This window comes from Tamandua tetradactyla, chromosome 2 (assembly GCF_023851605.1).
Source record: "Tamandua tetradactyla isolate mTamTet1 chromosome 2, mTamTet1.pri, whole genome shotgun sequence".
NCBI classification, from domain to species: domain Eukaryota; kingdom Metazoa; phylum Chordata; class Mammalia; order Pilosa; family Myrmecophagidae; genus Tamandua; species Tamandua tetradactyla.
In genome coordinates this window covers 8,682,126-8,690,440 of record NC_135328.1, presented here as the reverse complement: position 1 = coordinate 8,690,440, position 8,315 = coordinate 8,682,126, and positions in this window count along the sequence as shown.

The window sequence follows — 8,315 nt, the reverse complement described above, 5'->3', positions numbered from 1 at the left end:
GGAGACAGAGAGAGAGAAAGGCGGCCATGTTACATAGGACTGTTGGAATGCTGCAAACCCCAGGGGAAAGCAAGCCCGGCTGATACCTTGATGTGGGACTTCTGGCCTCCAAAACCATGAGACAATAAATTCCTGCTGGTTAAGATGACCAACCCATTGTGTGGTTTTTGTCATAGCAGCTTTGACAAACAAAGACAGTGCATTTGAAGCAAGTTCAAGTTCCAGCAGAGAGTTGGCATCCCAGGACTTGCTAGGAACCTTTTTGCTCTGTCTAGAGGTGATATGCTTCCCTTGTACTCACATTGAGTCTGGCTGGACTCCTACGCATCATCATGGTCCACCAGAATTCTGTGTTCAGGGGGCATGTCATGAATGCTATATGCAAATGGGGAGGAAAAGAACACAGGTGGACAGGCCTTATACCTGTATCTTTTCTGCTCACAAGCAGGCTCCATTTTCCCATGGGCTTCACTTACCCAAACGCAAGCTCAACACACATGAAGCTGGCCCTGCTTTTGAACTAAAAACTGATAAATTTTTTTTCTGATTCATTATTTGATTATTTTATTCCCTTGGTTCTCTCTGTTCTCTCTTGAAACTCCTTGTAAACAGATAATGAAACTTCTGGTTCTCCCTTTTATGGCTCAGATCTTCTCTCTTCCTTGAATTTCTTTGTGCCTATGAACTACATTCTAGTAGAACCCCTTGATCTTCCAGTTCACTTCTTCATTCTTCAATCTTGTCTGTTTTGTTGTTGGTCCATCTATTGAGGATTTTTGAGCAATCATTTTTTAATTCCTAAGTTCTATCATTCTTTTCTTAACAACCTCCTCTTATTGATTGGATAGGTGATATTGTTTAATCGCCTTGAGTATATTAATTAAAATTGCCTTTAAGGCTTCAGTCTGTTGTATTGGCTGTTTTCTGGAGTTGTTGAATTTGGATGCCACTTTTTTACAGCATTCATTTTGTATAAATGTTTGCCAGTTCTTGGCTATTGGTTTATCTTTCTCTTTGGGAATCCCTGAGCAACCATGTTTCTTGTGCCTAAGTTTTTTGTTTGTAAGATGAGGGTTTCAAGTAGATTCATGACATTTAACTCTTTTCCCTTTGGTAAATGTTATCAAATGAAAATGTATTTATGGAATCCCGGTGTGTACCTGGAGGTTGAGTAGGAATAAGAGATGGTAGCCCTGGAGGTGCCATCTTGGAGTGTTGGCTTGTTGGAAACATTTCCCTCACCCCCCTTGCTGCACAAGGATGATTTTCCCAGTGGTTCCTGGTCAGTTCATCCTCAGACCTCATAGCCCACTCCTTAGAGCTAGTGTAGGGTTTAGCAGACCAGGAGAACCATATGGCCATTTCAAGCTCCAATATTATATCACTCGTTATGGGGAATGCCCAGATTTGAACTTCAGTGAAATCCCTTTATTTTGGCAAGGTTCTAGAACTAGGAAGACCCCCTTGGCAGATGGACTCACAATGACTTATTCACCATCAAACTCATAGTGGCTTCTCTTAAAGCTTCTTAAGAGAAAGCTACAGACACAATGATGTGGCAACTAATAGGAGAACACAAATTACATTTCTTTCATTTAAGTGGACCTCCAAATACCAAATGAATCAGTATTTCCAGAAAACTCTGGGCTAAGCTGCAATCTGGCCTCAGTGTACAATGTAACTAGGTGCTATAATTAGTAAATGTGTGACCTTCTACTCACAAAAATGCAAAGGAAAAAAATACAGCTTTTTCAGTTAAGACCCCAAGAGCTGCTCTTTCCCAACCTCAGTGCCAAGCAAACACCAGGTGGAGAGAAGGCTTTGTGGATGTGCAACCCAGTTTCTGATCTAGAAATAAGTCAAAGACCAATGTGAAAATACCTGCTGTTTCAAAATAGGTCTATGTGTCTCAGTTTGGTTTTTTTCCCCCTTAAGTGCCTTGAGATTCAGCTAAGAAATGAGGAAGTAGAACTTTTGAACATGGTTTGTCCTCTTTTATCTAGGCAGGATTTTTTTTAAGGGTTTGTGAGAGAGAAATTTAATTTCTTCCTCTGAAGAGGTCATTTTTCCATGAGCCAAACCAATAATAATAATAATAATAATAATAATAAAACATGGATTATAACTTTTGTAAGCTGTGGACAGGTCTATTTCCTGAGTTTTGCAAGGTTTTATGCTAATCCTTTCACAGTTTTCTCCCAGAAACCTCCAACATGGAGCTGACACTTCTGTCACTGCCCTTCCTGCTTCAGCTTTTTCTTATATTTTTGAACTTTTTGTCCATTTGAACTTTTTAGAATGTTCCAGATTGACTCCCTGACTCTTCCACTTCAAGTACCAAAATGCTCTTGGGGGTTCCCACTCTTTTCGATAATCTGGAATCTCAATGTTACAAACAACAAAAAAGATGGTTTTCTGTTTTTCTCTTTTGCCAGAGTTCCTCAAAACCACCATACCAGAGTGGCTAAACTCTCAAGGAGTCCACCTGAGGTCTGCACTGGCCGAATAGTTGGTAGTTTCAATCAAAGGGTCACTCTTTCCTGCCCTGGAATTTATCCTTCACAGCCAGCAGGGAGAAAAATACAGGACAAAGCACAGAGTGGTGAGAGAAGTGCTGCTCAGTCAGTAAACGGATGCCTAAAGAAAGGCCTCTCCTTCTTTCCAAAGGTCAGTATGATCTTAAGATTTGCTCACCCTACAACAAAGGCTGGTCCACATTCTTTCCTCCCTAGTTTATACATAAACATACATTTATATACATTTTATGAGTGTGAAGTTTGTTGAATTTTCACAAGTTGAGTATGTCCATACTGGTGAAATTTGTCCCACTACCCAAGAAAATAGGAGCAGAACTTTCACTGTCTTCTCCAAAAAAATTCCTTTGGATTCAAGGAGGGTAGGAGTTGATCCTGGGGATCTATACCAGAAATCTCAGAAGTCAGACCATTCAAAGAAGTCGAGGAACATGCTGGATAAAAACCTCTGACCACAAAATCAAATTTCCCAACCTAAGATAAACCTTAAAGGCAATAAGTCACAGAGACCTTTGAGAAGGGAGATTTCAAAAGTCTGAATTGTTCATTAAATTTGATGTTTATGTCCTTTTTTTGTGGTGAATATATATTTGCTAAATGGAATTATCTGGTACTTACAGGATGTTGTGCATTTTATTTCCCAAGAGAGCAGCATTTTATAAATTAACTCAATTAACACAAAAGCAAATGATTCCATTTAATGAAGAAGGCAGTTTAGGTTTCAAGATTCACCTAGATTCCAGGTAGAAATTTGGTTGAGTTTTAAGATGTAAATTACTCCCTCAGTTGAAGAGTAGCTGCCTTGATGAGGGCTTTAGTTCATTAACACTGCTGAAATGTGAAATTCCAGAACTGAGTTGGTTCTTACAATGGGGATTTATTAACTTATGAGCTTACAGTTTAGACCATGAAAGTGTCCAAATCCAGGCATCATCAAGACAACACCTTGTTTCTGAAGACCAGTTGCTGGCGATCCTCAGCTCCTGCTGGTCACACGGGAAGGCACGTGTTGGTGTCTGCTGAGCTCTCCCTTCTCTTCTGGGTTCTGTTGTTCCAGCTTCTGGCTTCAGGGGATTCCTTTCCGTTTTTGTGGCTTTCTCTCTTAGCTTCTGTATCTTTACCTCTGTCAAGTTCTGTGTCTTTTCCTGCATTTCATCCTCTTATAAATGATTCCAGTAAGAAGATAAGCCCCACCCTGAATGTGTTACTACTTCTCATTCCAACATGTCTTTCCTTACAATCCTACTCACGAAAACAGCCTACTTATAATGGAACCACACCCACAAGAATGGATTAAACTTAAGAATATGATTCTCTGGGGTCCATATAGCTTCAAATCATCACAAGGAGTAAGGTCCAGAAGGCACTGGCATCATAGGTATCCCCTCCCATTCAAGGAGAAGGCTTTCTCCAAGGAAAGTGGTCCCTTGCCATGCAAGAGGCAGGCTCTCCTCGCAGGGGTGTTTGGTGGTACAGACTCACCTGTGACAACAGCATTATCCATTTGGCCATTGACCAGAGTGTGGCTCTCTCCAGAATCCAGATCTCTTAGGCAGCCTTACCCCAGAGGCTGGGTCACATCCAGGGGAAGATGACCCAGGGCTTGCAGCTTGCTTGGGTGTCTTCAGTCCATTGCCTGTCTTGTCCAAGCGTCATTGTTCTATCTACACACCACTGAAATCCCCACCACTTCCTAATACCTATTGGTGTTGCCTACTTTCTCCATTAACCCCAAGAGGAAGTATCAAATGATCGATGAGGGTAAAAGGTTTTCAAATTATTTTTCTTATTTCCAAGCCAATGCAGACATCCAAGGAAAGGTAGTGGTGTTATAGAAAGATTGAAAAACCTCTTTCCTTCTAAACTTAATGAAATGAAGCCCCCCACCCCCATCCTGCCAAGCAAAGTCAGCCAAAAGACACCAGTTGCATACAAACTAAAAAAGGGCTGAAACATCCTACCGGGTAAGAACCGGGACAGAAGAGGCTGTTCTGTGAAATGTGATATGCATGGGACATGACAGGAGCCCTGAGAAGAGGGAGAAATGTTGTCTTCATGAGAGCCCTGAGAGGTCCTGGAAAGAGGCTGGGTGGCATGACAAGTGGTATCTTTGAATGAGTTTCTGTGGCTGCAGGGAGGAAAGCCAGCTGGAGGGGGCTGAATGTGAAGGGAACTGGGAAGGGTCCACAAAAATGTTCAAAAATGGGGAGTGCTTTCTCAGAGTGCCTACTTCTTAGGGCAGTTGTAAAAATCAAATGTATTTATTCATTTAAAGGGTTTAGCTTAGTATATTGCACCTGGAAAATGCTTAGTAAATGCTATTATCATGCTTTTTTATTATATGCCCTGCTAGGCAAAAGTGCCCAAGAAAGTTACACATTGGTGTGCTTTCTCAAGTCCCATCTGTGTGAAATTAAAATGTAACAAGGGGGTATGCTTATGTATAGCTGTAGATGCAAAAATATTTCCTTTGAATGGCCTGGGTGAAAGGAAGTTGTTTTAACTTATACAGTATAAAATGCAAAAATAATCACTTTTTTTGGAGTAAATTTGGGAAATACAGAAAATCACTTGCTATCCAAATTGAATAGGATAATTTAATCCAAATTAAAACAAAATTCTTTAGCACTAAAAGTAACTTTTTTTTTTAATGGGAGGAAAGCTGATCCCAGGAATGAAATCTGTGGGCTGCCTTTTTGCTCCAGTAAGAAAATAATCTAATATGGGAAAAGAGAAGAGACTGTCAGCCTAAATTTCAGGAGCAGGACAACAAATCTGATTCCACCTAATACTTTCCTGGAGTATGTTTCTAAGTTATGAAATACTAACAATAAAGAAAATTCCTGAAACTAGAGCTTCTAATTTATTGTTTCCCTTTGGGCACAGAGCAAATCCAAGCAGCCCATTAAAAGTGGCAGAAATCTCTCCATCTATCAAAGAAGTTGTGATGGTTTGAAGCTGTTATGTACCCCAGAAAAGAACCTGTTCTTAAAGCTAATCCATTCCTGTGAATGTAGACTTATTGTGGGTGGGACATCTGATTAGATTATTTCAGCTGAGACATGCCCCAGGTGTGTCTTAATCCTCTTACTGTAGTCCTTCATAAGAGTCAAAATTCAGAGAAGTACACGCAGAAGCTAAAACACAGAAAACAGAGTAGAAACCACGGCAGCCAGTAGCTGGAAGCAACAAAACCCCGGAAGAAAAGAGAGAGACTAGTAGACATTGCCATGTGCCTGGTCATGGGACAGAGGAGCTGAGGGTCATTGATGGCTGGTCTTTGGGGAGAAAGTATTGCCTTTTGTTACCTTGATTTGGACATTTTCATAGCCTAAGAACTGTAAGCTTGTAAGTTAATAAATCCCCATGGTGAAAGCCAACCCATTTCTTGTATACTGCATTTCAGCAAACTTAGCAATCTAAAACGGAAGTACACACACACAACCAAAATGGTAGGATGGTCTCAGATGGAGCAAGAAGACCTCCTTTCCAAGTACTACTAATTCTCATTCCAAGCATTGGAAGAATTGTTTATGAAGCCCTTAACCACCATGTAAGAAATCTGAAGACCCTAAGCCACCATTCTCAAAATAGCATGCTCAAGAAAGTCCAAACCAGCCACATGAAGAGGCCAGTGGCTGACAGTCTGCAGGAACTCTATCTAGTTGACAGTCCCACCAAGCTCCCTGCCAGCATCGATTGTGAACCATGTGAAGAAAGCATCTTGGGTATCCAGCTCAGAGAAGCCTTCAGTTGATTGCAAATGCATGAGAGAGCCCAAGTTGAACCACCTAGCTGAGCTGAGTCACTCCACAGAACTCTGAGAGACAATAACAAATTTTAAGCCACTAAATATTGATTTACTATGAGCAATAATAGACAACAGAACAGGACTTTGTGGTTTACACAGAAGCAGCCACAGTGAGATGCAGTGCTTTCATACAATTTCCATGCATTTGCTCTCCTGTAGGGTCCTGCACCATAAGTAAGTGGCTCTTTGTAAACTCCTTTGATTTATTTCCTTATTAAAAAGAATAGCAAAAGATGATTCCGACACCATCACTGCTATGGCCAACCCCACTTTCATCAAGTCTTTGGCAGAATATAAGAAGGGAAGATCCATAGTCATTCTTCTAATTTTTCAATGCAAATTAAATTCAGTTTATAATTTGGTTTGTAAGTCAAGACATCAGCAGATGGACAATACTTTTAAAGGACATTTTGTGTTAACACAAGTATAGGTGCTATTAAGCCAAACAGGACTTAATATAAGAAATGAGATGTTGGCAAACTGGTTTGAGAGGACTTAGAGTGGTCTCTAGCTTAAACCTCTGGAAAGGGTTTCCAGAACCCAGGGGAAAAGTGGCCCACCAAATGATCTGCTACCACAGCCACATCAGGAAGTTGGATAATCAAGAGGAAGATGTCGTGCCACTTTTGGCTCTAAGATCACCCATCCTTAATGTCAATTCAGGGATGAAGAATATTAGCCAGACCTGAGTGCTTCAGGAATACCTCACTTTAGCTGAGAGCTAAGAATGAGCAGAGGCCACCGCAGTTATTAGCTCCTGCTAGATCCTTACCAGCAAAGCAGATGATTCCAATCCTCCCCTTGACATTCATGCTCCCACTGGCTGGACGTGGGACTTCCACTAACACTGTTGCAAAAAATCTAGACACCCCCCCACCATGCTTCCAAAGAAAATGGCAGACACAGCAGCAGCACAGTCCCAGCTCATTTCTGCCCTATAAGTCTCCAGCACATGTACCGAATTGAATTGAAATAAGATGGAGTGGAATCTAGCTGCAAGGGGGGTTAGAGGATGTAGTTTTCAGCTTCAGCCTCTAGACAGTAGAAGAGTAGAAAGCATGTTGAGCTCCAGTCCACCATAAGGGCATCACAATCTAGGTTCCAGATTCATTGGTTTTCAAATAAGGGCCAAATGTTTATCAAATGTGGGGCAGATTATGCCCATTCCTGGTTCTTGGGGGACTTCCTATCTTTTCTCTCCACTTCTGGCTGCCTGAACTTCTCGAACCTTTGGTCTCCAGCAGTAGTAGCAAGTGCAGTGGGTCTTGTAAAAGAAGGTGATGGGGTCCAGGGAGAATCGCCAACCCAAGACCTATCTTTGATGGAGAATAACCACAGAAACTATAATGTGGCTCATTGCCTGGGCACCCCAGTGCAGTTCAGGGGCCTGGAAACTCGAAAATTCTCACTCCATGACCTGGCACTAAAAACGCAGCCCTGTGACTCAGTGTTCTCTTGATACTCTGAGCCTCAAGCTCAAGGTGGTTTTGTGAAACAGACAAGGTGAAGACAAGTTAAGACAAATATATGTAACAGTTTTGGGAAAAGTGATGAAGTTAAAATCAATAAAAAGTAAATGATCTGACATTTAGGGGAAATAATTCAGAAGGAAATTGGAAAACACTTTGGGATGCTCCTTGAAATGCTTGAGAAGGAAGTTAAATGTCTCTCGGAGAGAATATATTCAATAATAGCATCAGAAGATAAGGCTGCAGGGGAGGGCAGGCATGCTCTATGCCGTGGCAATGATGAAGTGAGGCTCCTAAGCTGGGTCCTAGCTTTGGCCTCTGTGCCACAGAAGATCCCTCAGCATCCCTGGCTCTGGGCTCTGCTGCAGGGTGGGAACAGTAGCACTGCCATTTTACCAGCAAGGGGCTCAGTGAGACTGTATAGTGAGAGTGTTTCAAGACATGTGCAGAGCTATTAAAATGCATGGTATTATAACTGGATGTTTTCAGTGGGTAGCTCAT